This window comes from Crinia signifera, chromosome 5 (assembly GCF_055691185.1).
Source record: "Crinia signifera chromosome 5, ASM5569118v1, whole genome shotgun sequence".
Classification (NCBI taxonomy): Eukaryota; Metazoa; Chordata; class Amphibia; order Anura; family Myobatrachidae; genus Crinia; species Crinia signifera.
In genome coordinates, this window is record NC_139221.1 from 208,737,420 (window position 1) to 208,759,871 (window position 22,452).

Below are 22,452 nucleotides of genomic sequence, written 5' to 3' on the forward strand. Positions count from 1 at the left end.
GGACTGTTGGGAGGTATGGTCTAGACAATTCTAGTATTATTATTTAAATGCTGGCATAGAGCACAGATTAAATAACTAAACGGACAAAGCCCTGTAATGGTCTGAAGCCAAAGTGGCTGTCGTTGTACAAATATAGAGAGTAGAAGCACGTAGTATACAGCGAGCTGCTTTATACTATTAATCTCACCACATAGGTACACACAGTTTTGATAATATACATTAATGCTGGCATAGAGCACAAGCTAGATAATGGAGCAGGCAGAGCCCTGAAAAGGGCTGAAGCCGGAGCGGCTGTCACTGTACAGATACAAATATTTAGAGCACGGAGCACACAGTTAGCTGCGCCCGCACGGCTGAGTTGCCGAGCACGTGCTTTCGCTTAACCGCTTTGTCAAGGCAAACGTTTGACGTTTGTATTGTGTTCGTTCTAGCACCTGCTATCTTTGAAAATCCATGCAGTTCCTCTTCCCTGCCTGGGGTGTCGCTGTGTGACACCCACGGCTAGGGGCTCATTAGTCCAGGGGGTTGGTAGACAATAAATGAATGCAGGCTTGAGAGCACAAATGCAATTGAACAGGAGTGATTTTATTCTTCACTTTCTAACAATAAGAAATATTACGACCTCTGGTGAACCAATCTCTGTACCCACCAGGTCAATGGTACAAGATACGGGAATAAACAGGCAATTCTCAACATACCATACATAATATATTAACAGTACTCGCAGGGCCAGTAAATCTAATTACTAACAATATCAGTGCAGTTACTGTGCGAAAACGAATCAATACTGGTTCTAACAGACTTTGCCCTATGTTAACTTGAGACTAACTTGTACTGGTACCCCATTATTATCCAAGACCCGAGTTTAGGATTCGGCCTGTGTACAGAAACCAATGTACAGTTCCCGGGGGAGGTGTCCCGATGGGGCAACCCGGCCTTCCTACGGATAAGTAGCCGGAGGGTCACTCTTGAACTCTGGCCGAGGTAATGGTGAAATAATCCTTGTCGTGTAATAGAAGGCAAATGAACTGTCTTTGTAGCTCAACAAGAAATAATTAACTATACTCCAATGGTTTACAGTACACAAAGCAGATGAGAGCTGTATATACAAGTCCATGCATTAGATGGTGCTATTCCCAGGCACTGTAATACAGACACTGTCCTGTAGATGGGGCTACCTGGCTCTTGTACTGCAGCCAGGTGGCCTACTGTCATTAGAGCCCTCCTTTGCATAGGCCCTGTTAACATGTGGGATGGGGACCAGTTACTCTCTTTCCCCACATGGCCTGTTATGTTGAGTTGGTGTAGCTGAAATGTCACTGAGTCACAGGGATCAGCACATCCCTAGGATACCTACTAATATCCTTTATCCTCTCTTCTTGTTTGGAGTGTTACCCTTAGGGCAAATGTTCCATGTATAATAGAAAGTCTGGAGTAGTGTTCAATGTGAGTGTACAGGGCAACACATACTCACAAAGGGACATAACAAGGGTATAGGGACATAACAAGGGTATAATCGGGGGTAACTCTCAGGGTGCATCAGGAATGTCATGTAATAAAATATTATGTTGTAACAGTCACGTTACCCCATTACAGTTCTTAGGTACAGATGATCTTAGTATACGGGAAGGAGGGAATGACAGAGGAAGAATTCCCGGAACTATGGAGAGGGCAGGCAGTGTGCATGGTGGGGAGGCCTGTAGAGAGTCTATTGAAGGAGAGAGGGGAAAGAGGAAGCTAGTAAAGAATTCAAATGGGTCCTGGGGTGAAACTAATCACAATATTAGAGCCATATCTAAAAATAAACATAAATTAAAATGCTTACTGGCTAATGCAAGAAGCTTAGTGAGTAAAATCGGGGAGCTTGAAACGGTGATCAGTAGGGATGACTACGACATCATTGGTATTACAGAAACATGGTGTAATGAGTCGCATGACTGGGCATTAAACATGGAGGGATATACACTCTACAGGAAAGACAGGGAAAATAGAAGGGGCGGGGGTGTGTGCCTATATGTAAATAATAACTTAACATCATGTGAGAAAAATATGAGCACAGACCTGGAAGACGACAACTCAGAGACAGTGTGGGCAGAGATAACCGACAATAATAAGAAACCAAAAAAACAAATTTATAATAGGGGTATGCTATAGACCACCAAATATAAATGAAAGGGAAGAGTCTCTTCTTTTAAACCAAATCAAACAAGCATCAAATCAGGGTCAGGTATTAATTATGGGGGATTTTAATTTACCCGACATTGATTGGGAAAACGAAACAGGTAAATCAGCAAGAAGCAATGGGTTCTTAAGCTTACTTAAAGACCAGTTTATTACACAAACAGTTTATTAGAAACTCCAACTCGTGATGAGGCGCTCTTGGACTTAGTATTAACAAATAACACAGACTTAGTTTCAAACACAAAAGTAATTGAACAATTAGGGAATAGTGATCACAATATGGTTTCACTGGAAATCAACTTCAGTAAATTACATAAAAAAGGATCTGCAAAAATACTAAACTTCAGAAAAGCGAACTTTGAATTATTCAGGGAAGCCCTTACAGGAATTGGGTGGAAAACGGTTATGGAGGGAAAAAATGCAGAGGAAATGTGGGATACTCTAAAAAAGGTGCTTGATTCACTAACTATTGAATACATTCCTAAAGTAATTAAAGGTAAATTCAACAAAAAAAAGCCACCATGGTTGGACAAAGAAGTAAGGTCAGCTATCAACAATAAAACCAGAGCCTTTAAATTCTATAAAAATAACTTGAATGAGGAGGCGTTCGCAAAATACAAAGAATCAAACAAAACTTGTAAAGGGGTAATCAAAGCAGCTAAAATATTATATGAAGAGTGCATAGCTACTGAAAGCAAAACCAACCCAAAGAAGTTTTTTAAATACATAAATAGTAAACGTTTAATTAAGGAAAACATAGGCCCACTAACTGATACTAGTGGAAAAAATGTTACTGAGGACAAGGGAAAAGCAAAACTGTTAAATGAGTTCTTCTCATCAGTATTTAAGGGAGAGCAGACTGTGGAACGAACATTTACCACTAACGGGACAAATAAGCCAGATCTCATTGTGGATTTCACGCCGAAGGAAATAATACTGAGGCTAAGCAAACTCAAAACAAATAAGTCACCAGGGCCAGATGGGATTCATCCGAGGGTATTAATGGAATTAAGGGATGAACTAGCTACCCCCCTACATTATATTTTTAGCAAGTCACTATCGTCAGGTATAGTACCAAAAGATTGGAGAATAGCAGAGGTAGTGCCAATATTCAAAAAAGGAAAAAAGGAAGATCCCGCTAATTACAGACACGTTAGTTTAACATCAATTGTGGGTAAACTATTTGAAGGATTTTTAAGGGATGGTATCCAGGAATATTTAGATAATCAACGTCTACTCAGTACCAACCAACATGGGTTCGTGAAAAATCGTTCATGCCAAACTAATCTACTAGGGTTCTATGAAGAGGTTAGCAAAAACCTCGATAATGGAAATGCTGTAGATGTGATTTTCCTAGATTTCGCTAAAGCATTTGATACTGTCCCACACAAGAGATTGATTAATAAAATGGAGAACCTAGGATTGGGTGAAAATATCTGCAGATGGGTAGGGAATTGGCTATGTAATAGAGAACAAAGAGTGGTTGTGAATGGTGCCGTATCAGATATGATACCGGTACTAAGTGGAGTGCCCCAGGGCTCGGTTTTGGGGCCCATTTTGTTTAACATTTTTATTAACGATATTGGGATAGGGTTACTCAGCAATGTATCCATCTTTGCGGACGATACAAAACTTAGCAAAGTCATCAAATCACCAGAAGATGTCACCATGCTTCAAAATGATCTTGCAATTCTAGATGAGTGGGCTAAAAAATGGAAGATGAGGTTCAATGTAGATAAATGTAAGGTTATGCACCTTGGGAGACACAACCAGTGTGCAAGTTACAACCTTAGCGGAGAGGAACTGGGTAATTCCATACTTGAAAAGGATCTAGGAGTCCAAATAGACAGCAATCTAGGATGTAGTGCCCATTGTAATGTAGCTACAAAAAAGGCCAACAAAATTCTGGCATGTATTAAGAGGGGAATGGAAACTAGGGACTCAAGGGTAATTATGCCACTATATAAAGCATTGGTGCGACCTCACCTAGAGTACGCAGTACAGTTCTGGGCCCCACACTATAAAAAGGACATCATAGAATTAGAAAAAGTCCAAAGGCGAGCAACAAAGCTTATTAGGGGAATGGAGAATTTAAGCTACGGGGAGAGATTAAGCAATTTGGGACTATTTACATTAGAAAAGAGACGTTTAAGGGGGGACATGCTCAACATGTACAAGTATATCAAGGGCCAATATAAGGAACTGTCACACACCCTATTTTCTACTAGAAAGGAATCTAGGACGCGAGGGCATGAGTATAGATTAGAAGAAAAAAGATTTCATTCAGCTAGTAGAAAGAATTTCTTTACGGTCAGAACAGTCAAACTCTGGAACTCTCTTCCCAGAGAGGTGGTAATGGCTGGCTCATTAAATGCGTTCAAGGCAAAGTTGGACAAACATTTACTGGAGAAAAACATCCATGGGTACAAATAAGAAATATAATTTGTCTGTAAAATAGCAGAACCTACCAAATCAGCAATGGATATCTATACCAGGTTGAACTAGTTGGGCGCAAGTCTTTTTTCAGCCTTACCTACTATGTAACTATGTAACAATGTCCTGGGTCAAAAGGCACCCGAATGCTGAGCCCTTCTCACTGAGATCTGTACAGCAGGTATTCCACTGCAGCTGCTGCTCCCACTCTTCTCTGTACTTCACAATCTGTGCTGATATGGTGCCAGACACTGCTACTCATGGTCTGTCCTGCATCACTCTGCACACTGCTGCTCACGGCTGTAACACACTTGCTCTGTATACACACTGCTGCTCATGGCTGTAACTCGCTCACTCACTTCCTCAGCACACTGCTGACTCTCCCTTTAGAGCTCCCCCAGCTCCTAGCTCTCACAGCATGCTTCAAGTGCAGTACGGTTTTTTGGGTAGTGTGGTCGACCCTTTCGGGCCTTCCATTTCCCCAATGTTCCGAAGGTCTCGCCTTTTGGGGAGAGCTTTGGTCCCCTGAGGACGACCCCGAGCTGCAAGGCGGAGGGAAGTCTACTGAGGGTCTCTCCAAACCTTCGGGTGCGGAGGACCCACCGTCCTAACCCTTCCGGGGGTTGAGGAACGAGGGTCTATCTAAGCTTCGGCGAAGAGGACCCACCGTTCCCTATTTTCCCCTCTTCGGCCTTATGGTTGAGAAGGGTTAGGGGAAAAACGGGGCCCGTCTCCTTCGGGAGATGGCCCAATTCGATCGCACGGCCCCCTTTGCACGTGTTTAGGCACAGCACTGGTGGTAGGGAGCACACCTCGGGCTCCTGAGTTTCTTCAAACTCCTTTTTACTTCCCCTTCCTGTCCCAGCAGCCTGCTCACATGTGTTATTCCCCTGCAGTCAGCTCTGGGTCCCAAAGTCCTCCTCATTTCAAAGCTCATTGCAGACTCTTGCTGTTCACAGTACAGTAAAAGGGAGTTAACCCCTGCAGTCTCTTGGGAAGATTTACTATACCTTTTGGGTGTCAAACAAGAGAAGGGCATCAGGCTGTGGGCTGCATGCCTCAGCAACTGGCAATGCAGAGACAGGCTGGCACTTGTAGTTCCACAGCAGTCCAGGGGTACTACAGCTGTCTGCGGCCCCTCACACCACAGGTACTGTCCGTCCCCCCTACAACGGGACCCAGATCCCCATTTACTGGGAGATACTCCAGATAACTTCATTAAGTGAGTGAATGCACTAATTAACATTGCTAACTAGCGGGTGCATTTTTGAGAAGTGTTTTGCCGGGAGACCAAAGGAGGAGAGTGTGGGTTAATAACCAGCCACAAACAGTTAACTCATCCATCTATTCTTGTGCCTAGATATATTCAGAGTGCACTTGTTTTCTCCTGTTTGGGCAAACTTGACAATTTATAATTGCCCTGTACAAACAACCTTTTGAAAAACAGGAGGATACTGCTCAGCCCGATTTTAATGTTTTAAATGTGGGACAGTTATACTAAAGATTTAATTTACTGCTAAATTTTTACCATATTTTTGGTACCCCCAGGAGGTGCAATTTTTGTTTTGTTTTGTATGTATGTTATGTAGTGTTCATTCTAGCACCCACTATCTTTGAAAACCCATCCAGTTCCTCTTCCCTGTCTGGGGTGTCGCTGTTTGCCGTAGTGCTTCTAGCACAGTGTGGTCTGTATATCAGCACTGATATGCAAACCAGACCTGTGCTAGAAACAACACAGCAGACAGCGACACCACAGGCAGGGAAGAGGAACTGCATGGGTTTTCAAAGATAGAGGGTGCTAGAATGAACACTAGTTATGTTCAATAAATGCCTTTGATTTAAAATGATTAGTCCCATACCCATTTGTGTACTAAGCGCCGCTGGATCAGGTCTTAGTTTTTGTGTAAATTGGAGGCTGGCATACCTCCATCACAGTGGCTGCTGATACACAAATTTAAGTGTGCCCCCCCCCACTTAAGCGCTGTGACTCAATTCCCCTGGCAGCTTTATTTTTAAACTGCAGTATAGATCTCACTTTGTAGTAAAACCACCCCCCAAAACTAATTCACTCTGCACAAGTTATATCTGCCCTCCTGCAGTACACATGATTTTGTCCATTTGTGAAGGAATTTGCCTTTGCGAGTGAACCAGAATAAGGGCCAAAATATGGACCAGGGGTGCTGCATGGCCTTGGACAGAGGGGCGTGGCCTAGCTATGTGATCCTTATTTATCATAATTTTCATAGCCGTGCCTAGCAGTCCGCTAGCAACTGGGCAGCCCCGGCTCTCTCCCTGCACTGAAGTGATGCTGTGCACCAGGAACAGAGCATTGTGTCCCTCCTGGAGAGGGTCATGTTGGGAGCTATGATATACATTAAATGGGCTGCAGGTTTAAAGATGATTAAAAGCATACATGTGCTGCTAGTTTGAAGCCGAGGTGTTACAGTATGGTTTATATAACGTAAATACATACCTCCCAATTACATCATACTTGCCTACCTGACCCTCTCCATGCGGGAGAAAATGCTCTGTTTCTGGACTTCCCTGGTAATGTATGATTGCCATCACCTGTGGTGAAACACCTTTACCTAGCTCCCCACAGGTGATGGTAATCAAGAGCCACAGGTTGGCCACCCCTGATCTATACAGTGTGACTGGTGTAATACCCTGATGCTATATACTGTAAGTGAAGAAATACTGTAGTTAAAACTTTGAAATTTTCATTTATTATATCAACTTCAATAATACATGATTGTTCGTGACTTAATCCTTTTTTTTTTGTAGACAGCGTTATGACATATTTACTCTTGTACCTTGTATCTTGTACCTCATATTTTTCGTGTTATGCGCAAAAACTTTCAATAAAAAGATAATACAAAAAAACTTCAATAATACATCTCATTATTATTAAAGGATTACTGTGTGTTGTTTTTACACATCCAAAAATCATAGCTCTCTGTCGCACTCTGCTGGTTAAATCGAGTAAATAGATTGCTCTTCCGAGGGGGGTGCAGCCCCTAAGGGAGTCTTTCGAAAAGCCCAGTGGAGTACCCATTCCCATGCCAGGGGCTGGAAAGTGCCTGCTGCTGAGACGGAGAAACACTTGGTTGGACGCTGACTGGCTGGCTGCTTGGAGTCCGAGGCTGCACTGTGCCCCCGGGGAAACTCGGGGGTGCCGAACATGCACGGGTGATCCCAAAATCACCATGCACTAGTAAGCACTAGCACTGCGCACTTCCCCTCTAGGTTAGCGCTTCACGTCCTTACCTCGTCCTTTTGGATGGGGTAGGACAATTTTTCACACCCCCCACCCTGGCCTTCTGGCTAGGGTCTTCTTTATTATTTATTTCTTTTCCTTCTCACGTTCGTCACTTCACGTTTTCTGTTTTTTTGTAGTTTGTCACGTTTTTTTGGGTTGTGTGGTCGTCCCTTACGGGCCTTCCATTTCCCCAATGTGCCGAAGCTCTCGCCTTTTGGGGAGAGCTTCGTGCCCCCCCGAGGACGACCCCGAGCCGCAAGGCGGAGGGAAGTCCACAGCGGGTCTCTCCAAACCACGGGGTGCGGAGGACCCACCGTCCTAACCCTTTCGGGGGTTGAGGAATGAGGGTCTCTCTAAGCTTCGGCGAAGAGGACCCACCGTTCCCTATTTTCCCCTCGTCGGCCTTATGGCTGAGAGGGGTTAGGGGAAAAACGGGGCCCGTCTCCTTCGGGAGATAAGCCCACTCGATCGCACGGCCGCTTTTGCACGTGTTTAGGCACAGCACTGGTGGTAGGGAGCACACCTCGGGCTCCTGAGTTTCTTCAAACTCATCTACAGAAAAAATACAGTGTATAAAGTTAATGCACTGTCTGGAATCATGTGCATTATGTAAGTTACATAACATTAGGTTAGCAAAGTATTATCAAAATCTACTGTACCATCAAGTACAATTTCTGAACATGAAAAGAACACAACAGGACAAATTCCGAGTCAGAGCAAATTTTTTTTAAAAAGCAGAAATTTTCTTCTGGAACATATACAGTAGTACCATGCTACAATGCAAATGCATTTACTTTTCCAATTTGCATGAAAAACAGATTTTCCCGATTTTCTATTCGATTTTGTTTATAGAAGCAAAATCGAATCGAATCCTAAACGAAATCGAATGGTTTTTGTGTCATTTTCGATCTACATTCGATTCGATGCGCGCTCCCATTTCACAAAATCGAAAATAAAAATCTACTGAGCAGCCAAGGAAATATCGAATTCCATCTAGTAAATCGAATGTGTACAATGTACCATGAATGGATATCAAATTCGATATCTAATGCAAAAGTACAGATCTAATGCCAAATCGAATGGAAAGATCTAATGCCAGATCTAATAGAAAATCGAATCAAACGCAAATTGATGTGTGTGTACAGGGCTTTACACTGAAATTCAGTACTACGCTAGGGAAAACCATTCTTGCCAACTTACAACAAAGTTCTGAATATAGGCGTCCTCCCAGCAAAGTTGACCATTGCTCCATTCGCATTTCAATCACATCATCCTGGATCTGCCCATGTCTTAAATCGCTGCTTTGAACATCGATTGGTGGGGTCATGAAGCTGTTAATCCTGCCCGTTGCTGTAAAATTTTGTCATGCAAATGATGTGCCACACCCCCATCCATCAGACAGGTTTGCCCGCTCTGGGAATCTCCTAGAGGGCTGTTACAGAAAATTAGAAATAATGGTTATTTAACTAGGGCAAGATGTTTCAGTACTAATTAGAAATTTGTTTTAATCATTCTATGGCATCTATTAGTCATGAGCAGCGGTGCCTGAGAGGGGGTGGGGGGTACTAATTACCCAAGCTCATGTCCACCCTTTCCCCCTTCTCCCCCCACTCTGTTATGTGTTGGACTTTGGTGGTTGCTGGGAGGGGTATGAGGACATTAGGTCAACAGTCAATAGGTCCACCACTATTGGTCGACAGGCAGCAGGTTGACATGCATTAGGCATACTTGCCTACTTTTGAAAAGTAGTTTCAGGGAGATTATAGAACGCTCTGTAAGGCAGTGCACCGTTGAGGGGGCGTATCACATTCTACCCAAGGGGCGTGTCTACTGTCACTCAGGGGTGTGTCCTGCAGAGGCAGGTGAAGACCAAAATTACCAAGCGCAGTACTGGCTATACACTGACATCACAGCTACATTACACAGCAGTGCTACATACTGACATCACAGCTACATTACTCAGGAGGGCTACACAATGACATCACAGCTACGTTACACAGCTGTGCTTTAATTTGCAGGGCAGCGGGAGCCACTCACAAAATGCAGGAGGGTAGGAAAGTCTGCTCCCCATATTACACAGCACATTGCACACATCATAGTACATTATACTAGGGATGCCAATCCCGGGATCGGGATCGGCGGGATCCCGGGATTTAGGGCATATTTGGCCGGGATTTGAATCCCGGGATTGGCTGCTCCAATCCCGGGATTGCGGGATCCAAATGCGCATTCGCATTTGATCCCCTTCTTATGCGTACCGCTGAGCGGGGCGGGAGGAGGCGGTTAACTTTAACTCCGGGCAGACGCGGCGGTGTCTGAACACTAAGGTTGCGCAGCGTGACCTCTAACATCACGCTGCGCTGCCTGGCAACAAGGCTGTGTGGCTGCGCAGCGTGATGTGAGAGATCACATCACGCTGCGCAGCCACACACTGATTCACAAGCCACCGCATTCGCCCGGACACCAAGTTACCCGCCTCCTCCCCGGCTCTCCAGTCACCTCGCCTCCTCCACAGCGTCTGCCCGGAGACATTGTCACCCGCCTCCTCCCCGGCCCGCCTCAAATGCCGCATGCCGCCGGCCTGCCCCGCATCTCCTCTATGCTTAGAGGTAATTTTTCAACTATTGGGCATATCATGAGGCCAATCCCGGGATCCCGGGAATCCCGGGATTGACAGTTTTTCAATCCCGAATCCCGGGATTGAAAAAATGGCCCGGGATTGGCCTCCCTACATTATACACAGTCCCCCATATTACACCCTGTATACAAAGCACATTGTACACAACACCATAGTACTGTACATCACACAGCTCCCCCCATATTACACCCAGTACACTGCACACAACACCATAGTACATTATACACAGCCCCCATATTAAACCCAGTACATACACAAACACTATTTTACACCCTCCATTCCCCTAGTACAGACAGCACTCACCTGGCTGTACCCATTCCAGGGACCTGCAGGGAGCCAGCTGTGTGGTGGGGGATGCAGCTTAGCCCTGAGCACAGCACAAGCAGAAGAGCCAGGAGTAAGAGCTGGCCTGGCTGATTCACAGAGCCCAATGTGGTGGGCGGGGCCAGCCTCAAGGAAGCCCTGGCTGCCAGCTCTGTGCTCCTGACGCACAGACTTCCGGCCTGTGCACACAGTAGCTCAGGCACCTCAACCCTAGGGTTACCACCTCATCCCTTTAATTATGGACACATATTAATTACACAGGTTCTGTGGCTGGCAGACTTCAAGACTCCATTTCACCTAGTTTTACACTGCCACAGAACCTGTGTAAGTAATATGTGTCCGGAATTAAAGGGATGAGGTGGTAACCCTACTCAACCCACAACCCCCCAGTGGCCGACTGTGACTTCCCCATGCAAGCCCCGCCCCCCAATGTTCCGGACGCGCACATGCACAGTCCGAATTACCGGAATGCATCCCAAAAACCTGGAGGAAAGAGGGGGTTTGTGGGGCAGCTCAGGTAAAAATCGGGAGCCTCCCGCTGAATGCGGGAAGGTAGGCAAGTCTGGCATTAGGTCATCATGAGTTTTACTATCCAAGTGGACATAGACAGAGAGTATAATAGTGTTCCGAGCGCAGCGAGCCATGCAAGGAGACTCAGTACACTAATATGGTGTCCATGTCAACATAGACACAAAAAACATGAAAAATCATATTGACCTTTTTCACATCGACCTAATGCATGTCAACCATTTTCATGGTCCACACCCACTGGTAAGCCACTACCACTGAGTAGCAGTAGTCTCCCCAGACTGCTTAGGGGGGAGGGGTGATCACACGGATAGCACCCCCCCCCCCCCCAACCCCCCCTTGATCTGCTCCTGGCAAAAGTACAAGGTGCCTCCTGTGGAGCAAGCGGTGCCGCAAACACAATTTTTTTTTGCGGTCATATCCAAGCTGGCTCATACAATTATAAAATTATCTTTCCAATCTGGCTGGTTGGAATGAAAATCTGGAAATTTTTATGAGCAAATGACGACCATTTGCTAATAAACATGGAAAACAGACACAAATTGGTCCTACAGACAAATTGGTCACACACTCTAGAACAGGGGTTCTCAAACTATTTTGCTCCGGGACCCCATCAGACAATAAAAATAATTACAGGACCCCCAGTAAGTTACTGCAGAAGGTCATCACATCACATGTGTAGTCAGCAGACAGCACATACATGGCAGCATTGTGGATGCACAAAATGATGGGAGGAGTCTGAAGTAACAGACAATTCAACAGATGTATCAGACTCCTTAAATCACTGACTGAGATAAGAAAAGTCATGAGCCTGATGGTCAGCAACATGGAGTCGCGACCCCATGAGGAGAAGGTTGGGACTAGGGTGACCAACTCATCCCTTTAATCCGGGACACATATTAATTACACAGGTTCTGTGGCAGTTTAAAACCAGGTGAAATGGAGTCTTGAGGTGTGGCAGTTTAAAACCAGGTGAAAGCCAGCCACAGAACATGTGTAATTAATATGTGTCCCGGATTAAAGGGATGAGTTGATCACCCTAGTTGGGACCCACTTTGTGGTCAAGACCCACAGTTTGAGAACCGCTGCTCTAGAAAATATGAAAGACAAAAGATATTGGAGAACAATTTCCCTTGAGCTGATCATGAAAGATATTGTGCATCCACACTGAACGATGGGTGCATGAGCAACACTGGCAGATTGACCTGCATGTTCAGAAGATATCTTGGTACTTATGTAATATCTGGGCTCCCGTTTTTCTTATGAGACCGCGTCCGCTCGCCACACTATATAAAATCAACTCCATGCGTAGTTGGATAGTAGGGGTATGAAAAAATGGGGTGCATTTAACATGGGAGCCCAGATAATACATAAGTACCGATATCTTTAACAATGAGCCTGGGGGCGCATTGTTAAATATATTAGGCATACACACTACAAGATATTGCCATCAATATCTTTCAGAAGCTCCTTTATTAATTAAATTGATGTCAATATCTTCTTGTGTGTATGGGCCTTTATGCAGATGATTTTCCAACAAGCCAGATTGGAAAGATAATCTTTCAGTGTGTATGGGCCTGAGATTTGGGTGGGGTGTATTCAAACTGATTTATAAATTGCAGTGCAAGAATAAAGCTGCCAGTATTTACCCTGCACAGAAATAAAATAACTCCTCCAAATCTAACAACTCTCTATGCACGTTAAATCTGCCCCACCTGCAGTGCACATGGTTTTGCCCATTTTGTGAACAAATTTGTCCTGCGATCATATCTGAATCATACTTGCCTACCTAAACCCTCTCCGTGATGGATAAAATGCTCTGTTCCTGGACTTCTCTGGTAATGTAGGATTGCCATCACCGATGGTGAGCTAGTTAACTGATAAGAAAGGTGTTTCACCACAGGTGATGGCAATCCTACATTACCAGGAAAGCCCAGGAACAGAGCATTTTTTATCCATGAAGTAGAGGGTCAGGTAGGCAAGTATAGTCTGAATCAGGCCCCATGTATGTTAATGCCAGATGCAGATAAGTGTGCATGATTATACTCTACTTCTGGGGTCAGGGACATTTTTTTTACCTTTTACCCCGAAAATATTTAGCTACGCCGACGTTACCCCCTTGATTTGAAAGGAAGCAAATCATATATATTTTATTATTTGAATTCAAAATTTATTTGAAAGCTTCAGCTTCAAAACATCAGACTCATCATAAATTGCAGCCTGCCTCCTGTGTATATATATATATATATATATATATATATATATATATATATATATATATATATATATATATATATATAATCAGCCACTGGAGGGCAGAAGTGAATCAACAGACTGCAGTAACAATGGAAAAATAATGGAGATGCACCCAAACGATTCAAATGTAGTACATTAATTCAAACATTTTTTATGAAAGGGGAATACAGGCTAGATAATTAGGGTGGGAGGGGGATATATGGGTCTCCAATACCCAGAATGGAAGCAGGGGGCCAGTAGCCAGGGGAGGAGGGGGAAAATAGGTATGGAGCCCTACTCACCCCAGCATACCTCCCAACTGTCCCGTTTACTGCGGGAACATCCCGGTTTTCGGGGACGTTGCAGCGGCCGCCTGGGGCCAGCAGGGTCCCGCGGTGGGGGAGGCAGTAGGAAGTCCCTGCTTGGTAGCGGCATTAGTATGACTCCTCTATACCCTACACTACAATACCGACCAATCTATCCACTACACTACATCACTGAACAATCTATACCTGGGGTAGCCAACTTCAGTCCTCGAGAGCTACCAACAGTTATTGTTTTCCAGATCTCCTCACAGAATCACAAGTGAAGCAATTTGTTCCACCTGTGGCTCTTTTAAAATGTGTTAATGAGTAATGAGTGCACCTGTGCAGCAGCTAGGTTGTCTGGAAAATGTGAACTGCTGGTAGCTCTCGAGCACTGGTGTTGGCTACCACTTCTCTGTACAATACACTGCACCTCTATACTCCACAGCACATCACTGACTCCTCTATATTCCACAGTACATCGCTGACTCGTCTATACCCCACACTGCATCACTGACCTCTCAATGTCCTACTGCATCACTGTCCCTTTAAGTACTGCTCATACAGTATATTGATACAGTGTTAAGCAACCCACTGGAGACCATCAACCAAACCTCTGAGTTCAAAAGGCATTCCGCAAAGCCGAGGAACAAGGTGCATATGTGGAGTGGACAGTTTGTTTCCTTTGTTCCGGGGGATTGGGAAGGCAATAACTAGAGATAGTTTTGAGGAGGCGTATGCAGTTGAAGGTAGCTGCTTTTATTGTTTTCAGTTTAACAAAAATAAATATGACGGCTTCAGGCCTACGGTTCTGGTTATAACCACAAAAGCTAGTGGTACAATTTCCTGAAACTCACTACACCCAATTCAATATAGCAGACATTACTTAAATAGCGGCTCTCACTCAAAAACGGAACATAAGGCAGAATATTGACATACATCTGACAATACCTAGCGTGCAGCTAATATAGGGTGGACACATCATTATCCTAATGGCACAAACATATGCAGGGTCTACCAACATGTAGCTAAAGATACCGATACCCGATTACTATCCTGAACCCTGAGTCTAGGACTCGGCCTGCGTACAGGGATAAATGTATCACTCCCTGGGGAAGGTCTCTAAATGAGGAACCTGGCCTTCCTACGGATCAATAACCTGGGTCTCACCTTGATCAGGCTTTACTACAGATCAATAGCCTGAGTCCCGCTTTGATCAGGCCTTCCTACGAATCAATAGCCTGGGGGTTGGCGTCGTAGTACGGAGGGGAAAGATCCTCTGTAACCGGGGAAATCCTGTGGCTCTACGTTAAGGCTGTACTTGCAGGCACTAAGGGAGAATAGGTACCCCACCTCACCCTCAGGTGCCTGACTGTTCATTTGTCACTTCCGCCTGTACTGACCCTGAGGGGTTTATGGCCAACAGGGCCTGACTCACAGTTCTGTGGATGATCACTGGGTAGGAGGAGGTTAAGGCCCCTCTGCGCCCCTGCCACGAGCCACCACTCTCTCCATCCGCCTGCTGCCCTGTGGGGGTGATCCTGGTAATCTCCGTTGTCACCTGCCTTTGTTGAATGGCACGCCGGAGCACACTTTGTCTGAGAGTGCGACGCCATGTGTAGCCGCGTTCAGTCTGCGGAAGGCTGGGACCAGAGCTGTCACTCGCTGCTCCGTAAGGTCAGCGATTCTCCCTGTGCTGCTCAGCTGCCGCTGCACACTGCCCTTGCTGCCGATCACCTCTGTCATCCAGCGCAGCTCTCTCCCGCTGCTGTGGGTCTCCTTGCGCCACGCTGCGCCCTCCTCCCGGGCAGTGGCGTAACCAGAAATTTTGCTCCCCCCAGCCAAAAAAAATCTGGCGCCCCCCTCCCATTTTTTGGAACCTATAGCATTCCATGAAGGGTGTGTGGCAATGCTTATTAGACAATATGCCACACACTGTAATGTCTATTACATATTATACTACACACCATAATGACCCTTACACATTATTGCCCTTACCATAAAGCCCATTACACATTATGCCACATATTGTAATGTTCATAACATATTATGCCACACAAAGTTATGCCACATTATGCCACAACGTAATGCCCATTGCACATTATACCACACACCTTAAAGTCAATTACACATTATGCCACACACCGTAATGCCCATTACAGAATATAACACATTATGCACACATGGTGAAACCCAATATATATTGAATGAGGTCAGCTTCCAGGCAATCAGGTTGCTGGTGTTCAGTATATCGACACTGGCATCCCAACTGCCATTAGAACACTGAAACTGGAACATTTAAGCGCATCAGGATGCCAACAACGGAATGTCAACAGCCAACAATTAGCCGTAAGTATGCTGTAACGGGTTAGGGAGAGGCCAAGGTGGATTAGGGATAGGCAGTACTGGGGGTAGGGAAGGGGTATAGAAGCTACTAGGTTTAGAAGTGTACATACATTGCACTTTAAGCTGGCATATTGAAAGTTATTTCCAGTGCTGCTGCAGGCACCATTGACACCACCTCTATACCCCATGCACGGCCAGCAGCAGGAACCGGGGCAGCCTCTGGGAAGAGAGCACCATCCTGACACACAAACATATGAGGGTGCCCTAAATGAGCGCCAGTTACCCCATCTTCTGACCCGAAACCAAGCAAAACACATCTTACCAGATGCTAGAACTGCAGCCAGGAGAGGACACTGAAGCGCGGGGATGGCAGTGGGTCACAACCATTATCTTGAAGGTCACGACGGGTGCTTTGTGATGGCCGCTCCTCCTGGGCTTTGCGCGTGTGATAGCTTGGTTGGTCTCTAGGACAGGAAGGGTGGAGTCTGCACTGCAGCAGCAAGTTCTGCTGCCCAGGAGACACGCTCCTGTGGGAGATGAAAAAGGATGATCATAGGTCAGGGTGCTCTGGTGCTGCTGCCAGCAACTCAGGGCAAACAATTGGGGTGCAGGAGCATAACTAGAACCTTGTGGGTCCCATTGCAAAATATATAAAGGGTCTGATTCTCTCTCTCTCTCTCTCTGACACTTTCTTTTTCTTTCCATCACTGTCTCTCTATTTCTCTCTCCTTCACACCCCCACTCTCTCCATAGCGTTTCGCTGTCTCGCTCCGCTCTTTCCTTCATACTCACCAATTAGGATTCTAGCTGTCAGTATTACGGCATTGGCATCCTAACTCATTTCAAGTTCAGCGGACGCTCTTCTAAAGGCATTAGGGATGCTAGTGATGCTATACTGAATGCTGGCATCCAGGGACCAGGGGCTAATAGATACCAGACACACAGGGCATACATGCACACATACCATACACACATACCATACATATATATACAAACAGGACATACATGCACACATACCATATATACACACACATCACAAACACACACATATACCATACAGACACATATCATATACACGCACATACCATACATATATACAAACAGAACATACATGCACACTATAGTAATCACACGCATGCCATACATACACACAGGACATGCCATACAGACACGCACACACACACGCACATACCATTCACACCTTAGACACAAAGGACATACACGGACACACACATGGCATACTGGTACAGATACCATACATGCACACACACAGCATATTTACATATACACACACACACATACAGCATACACACATGGCATACAACCACAGATACCATACAACATGCACACATACAGCATATTTATAAACATACACACGCTATAGACACACAGAGCATACACAAAAAGTATACATACATACACACATACAGATACTTACAAACACCAATACTAAAGCAAATAACCCCCACAAGCAATGGAGGGCACCCAGTTTCCATATACCCAGTCCTCCCCCTTCCCACTGCAGCTACTAAGACATAGTACTCACTGGGCCACCAGCTTACATTAATGGTGCCCACACTTTTCTTCCCCTGTCCATGCCCCTGCAACTGGCACCCACATCAAGGGACACAAACCTGTAAAATCAGCATGTCACCTATTCATAGCTCCGTGTATCAGGCAGCCCCATGTCCTGAGACAGAGAGAGGAGCTTCTTCCTGACAGCCGAGGAGCTCAGCTGTGCGCTGCAGCGCCACCTACAGGCGGCTCAACAGTATATACCCAGCTTCCTCCCAGCAGCAGAGCACTGAGCAGAGCTCGGCTTTGAGAGTGCCGTGACCCTGCTGCGCCCCAGTGACACCGGCTCCCCCCCGCGATGGCTGGGGCTACCTTACCATAGCTACGCCCCTGCTCCCGGGGCTCCATGCTGTAGCTTCTCCCCTCTCATACAGCTCCCTCCTGAAACACTTCCTGGCTCTCCTCGCACCAGGCCTCCCCGCCAAGCTCCCTCTCTCCTCCCCGGGTGAGTCCTGCCTCCTCTCCTCCGGTGTTTGCAGTGATGGGGAGTTTAATTAACCCCCTCACTGCGGTGGGGTCAGTGTTATGGGTACAGTTTAGTGGAACCCTCTGCAGGGTGCCACATATAAACAGTGAACATTTTTTTTAATAAATTTGGTTCATTTTGGCCCTTCTGAAAGATATTGGTCAAAGTGTGTACGCTGAATGACATTGAGGACCAATTTCCCTTGAACCAAGTGTCCTGGATAAAAAATGTTGGCAAAATACAAAAGATGAATGATCTAGCTAGTCTATATAGGCTTTTTTTAAAAAAAGATCTCTACATTGAGCTGCATGCACAGTTGATGAACAACTGGTGGGTACGCGCATCATCATTTGTCGTTCCTCGCATATACACTGAAAGATATTTTGACCAATATCGTTCAGAAGGGCCAAAATGAACGAAATTGGTCAAAAACTTGTAATATGTGTATGCACCTTTACAATTGGCTGCATGTGATATTGTGCACATAATTATGGAAGTACAAAAATGTATTATTTGATATGTACTAGCACAACTTTCACAGTTCGGAATCAATTTTGGTCTATGTCAGTGGTAGCCAGCTACAGTCCTCGAGAGCTACCAACAGTTCACATTTTCCAGACAACCTAGCTGCTGCACAGGTGCACTCATTACAAGCTGAAACATTTTCAAAGATCCACAGGTGGAGCTAATTACATCACTTGTGATTCTGTGAGGAGATCTGGAAAACATTAACTGTTGGCAGCTCTTAAGGACTGGAGTTGGCTACCCCAGGTCTATGTAATAATCAGCACCTTATTGATTCTTGTGATGTAATTTGTATAAACCATTACAATAAGCTGACATTTGACTAGTGCCTATGGGCCTTAACCCCTTCACTGGTAATCCAGAGAATCTTCCGGCCTGTGCCTTAATGCCCAGATTGGCAACGCCTGAAAAATTCTCGGGACTGCCAGTGTTTAGCGCCGGGCAGTGCTGCTGAGTTCATCGCTGAACTCAGCTGGCTTTAGTGCTGCCCGACTCCCTGTACTCCGCTGCGCCTCTGCCCCCCCCCCCTGGACACAGTGGTGGGGTTTTCTTAGGGAGCGCTCCCCAGAAAAAACTTGCCCAGTGGGGAGCACTCCCTATTAAAAAAAAAACACCACTGAAGGGGTTAAGAATGCTCTATGCAGCTCCACAGGCTTGCAGGGTTCTGCCTGAAGCATCTCACAGACATTTCTGCAGCAGTTCCAATCCAGGCCCCCCCCGGCGTGAACACCCACCCCCGCATGACAGCACCCGCCTCCCCCTACCCCATTACTTACCATCACCCGCGTCGTGCATCGTCCTCTGGCTCCTTCAGTGTCCACGGTCAGGTCCGGCGCGCACACGGCAGCCTACAGAGCGCAGAGCCCCTCTGTGTCCTATGCTCGGCGCTCTGCAGGATGCACTGTGTATTGTGCGTGCTTGGAAGCTGGCTGGGGGAGGCTGGGAGTTGTGGGTGGGGGGGCTTGTGGTCAGCTGCCAGAGACCAGGGCCCGGGACAGCTGTACCCAGGGCACCCCCCTGTCGGCGGCCCTGGGTGGGCTTTGCATGTGTTATTAAAATTAGCATTATATTTTTGCTATTTATTGTGGTTGTTAATAGCGCAGTTGGTTCATACAAATTTTGTTGGAAGATAACTTTAATTAATCAAGTGGCTTCACTGATAGTTAGTCATTCTTTCTTCTGCCACCATACTTTTTTTTTATTGTTAAATGAAGCTCACTCATTTTTAACTCCACTCAAGCTCTCATTTGTTCATTTATATATAGCTGGGGATTGTGCAACTGCCCATTTTCCGGGTTTTGTGTTTTGGATCAGGATTGGTTTTGCCAAAACCACCCTTGCAGATTTTGGATCTGTATTTAAAAAAAAATTCATAAAAAACGCTAAAATCACAGAATTGGTTGCCTTCAATATTATGAACCCCAAGAATTTCCACTCATTTAATTTATTCTGAACACCTCACAAGATTGTTTTTTAGGCCAAAAGGTTGCACCGAGTTAGCTGGATGACTAAGCTAAGCGACACAAGTGGGTGGCACAAAATCTGAACTGAGGCACACACATAGAAGCACACCATGACTGATATGGTGCAGCATCCCTGGATTGATATGGTACCCTGGGAAGCACCCCTGGACAGATGTGGCACACTAGCAGCACCCCTGCAGTAAAAAAAACAAAACTCTTTTTTTTATTTAAATGCTCTTATGCACTGATATGGTATACTGGGCAGCACCCCTAAATTGATATGACACACTGGGCAGCACCCTTGAGGTAAAAAATCCCCTTAGTAGAGCCCCGTAGTCCCCCATATTTTTCCCTGAGAGCATCCCTTTAGTAGTGCCCCTAGGCCCTTAGTAGTGCGCTTAGTAATCCCCCAAAGTTGTCGCTCAGACCCTTAGAAGTAGACAGCATGGACACATCCATGCTGTCTGAAATACACCTGCATAATGAAGATGGAGCCGATCATTGGGATTAATATAGAGATCGGATCTCACTAGAATCCAACAGCGAGATAAGGACATTCATCCTCATTCTTTAGCGCAGATGATCAAGCCCTTGTCAAGCCGGCCTCAGATCAGGTAGGTTCAGTTCTCTAGGAACCGAACCCGCTCATCTCTAATATAGGGGCAGATGTATTAAGCCTGGAGAAGAGATAAAGTGGAGATAAAGTGAAAGGAGACAAAGCACCAGCCAATGAACTGTGTTTGAAAATGATAGTTGGTAGCTGATTGACTGGTGCTTTATCTCCTTTCACTTATACCCCTTTTACACCAGAGCCGCGGATTATTGCCGCTCCAGTCCGGGCCGGGGCTTGGTGTAAAAGGACAAAAAAAAAATAACCCAGGTCCTGTTACCCGGTGTCCGACCCGGCAAATGTTCAGGGTCGGACACGGGGCTTCACCGGAGTCAGGGGCCGTGTAAATGGGTGACCTGGGTCATCCGACCCAGGGACCCATTTCCTCCAATCAGGGAGCCCCAACCTCCGGACCGCAGCGCCCTGAGGTCAGTCCGGAGGTTGGGCAGGGGCTGCGTACAGCCTCCGCTGCTGTCTTTGGTGCTATGCAGACAGCAGCAGAGGTGAATGTATGCCTGTGTGCGGCATCCATTCACCTCATGGATGGAGGCTGGGGGAAGCCCAGCAGCTTACCTGGGTGCTGGGCTTGCACCCAGCGTGTTGTTTGGAGTTGCGGGGGTGTCAGGCGGCGTTGCAGGGGTGACGGTCGGCGGGTTTCCCGGCGCTTGGAGATTACAGTATGTCATCTCCGAGCGCCGGCTCAGGGCCCGAATTCACCGCCGTCCCCTACCCGGCATAATGCAGGGGAACGCCGGTGTAAAAGGGAACTGCCAGGTCGCATCCCGGTCCAGCTTTGGTGTAAAAGTTGTATTAATCTCCATTTTATCTCTTCTCCAGGCTTAAAACATCTGCCCCATATAGTGTTACGCAGTACTATTTTTTCTGGAAAAATAGGTCCAGGAACTACAAGTCTGGGGGCGGATCAATTAAATAAACAAATATATATATACCTACATTTTGACTGTCTGTAAATACCCTGTTTTGTTGTTTCACTGTCTGCTATTGTAAAGCGCAACGGAATATGCTGCGCTATATAAGAAACTGTTAATAAATAAAAATAAATATATATATATATATATAATAGAGAGAGGGAGAGATATATGTATATATTGTATTTAGAAACAAAGGCACTCACAGGTGACTTTAAAATAAAACTTATCTTATGGAAAGTACATTGTCAGTTCCTGATGATGTCATATTTAATTAGAGGTTCAGGAACAGAGGGGCAGATTTATTAAGCCTGGAGAAGACATAAACTGGAGATAAAGCTGAGAAAATGAAAAGAAATGAAAAGGAGATAAAGCACCAGCCAATCAACTCCCAACTGTCTTTTTCAAACATAGCTGATTGGCTGGTGCTTTATCTCCTTTTACCTTTTCTCCACTTTATCTCCAGTTTATCTCTTCTCCAAGCTTAATGAATCTGCCACTGAGTTCCTGCTGGTTCCTGCTGAAAAATAGCACTGGTGTTACGGATTATTGTTTTTTATCGTATAATTTGGTAAAGACCTTTCATGAGCCATTTTGAACTGGAGAACACAAATAACTGCAACTGTTTTCTGGAA

At 45.6% G+C, this 22,452-nt stretch overlaps 1 long non-coding RNA gene across 1 annotated transcript in view; it reads right to left on the reverse strand.

Moving 5' to 3' along the window:
* Positions 1-18,105, reverse strand: part of LOC146079636 (uncharacterized) — a 42,227-nt gene extending 24,122 nt beyond the window's left edge. Inside the window, exons 1-2 of the long non-coding RNA XR_014474666.1 lie at positions 17,884-18,105; positions 16,572-16,776 (exon numbers count right to left, since the gene is read on the reverse strand). This is a non-coding gene — a long non-coding RNA (uncharacterized LOC146079636). The remainder of the gene's footprint in view (positions 1-16,571; positions 16,777-17,883) is intronic.
* Between the last annotated feature and the right edge of the window lie 4,347 nt (positions 18,106-22,452).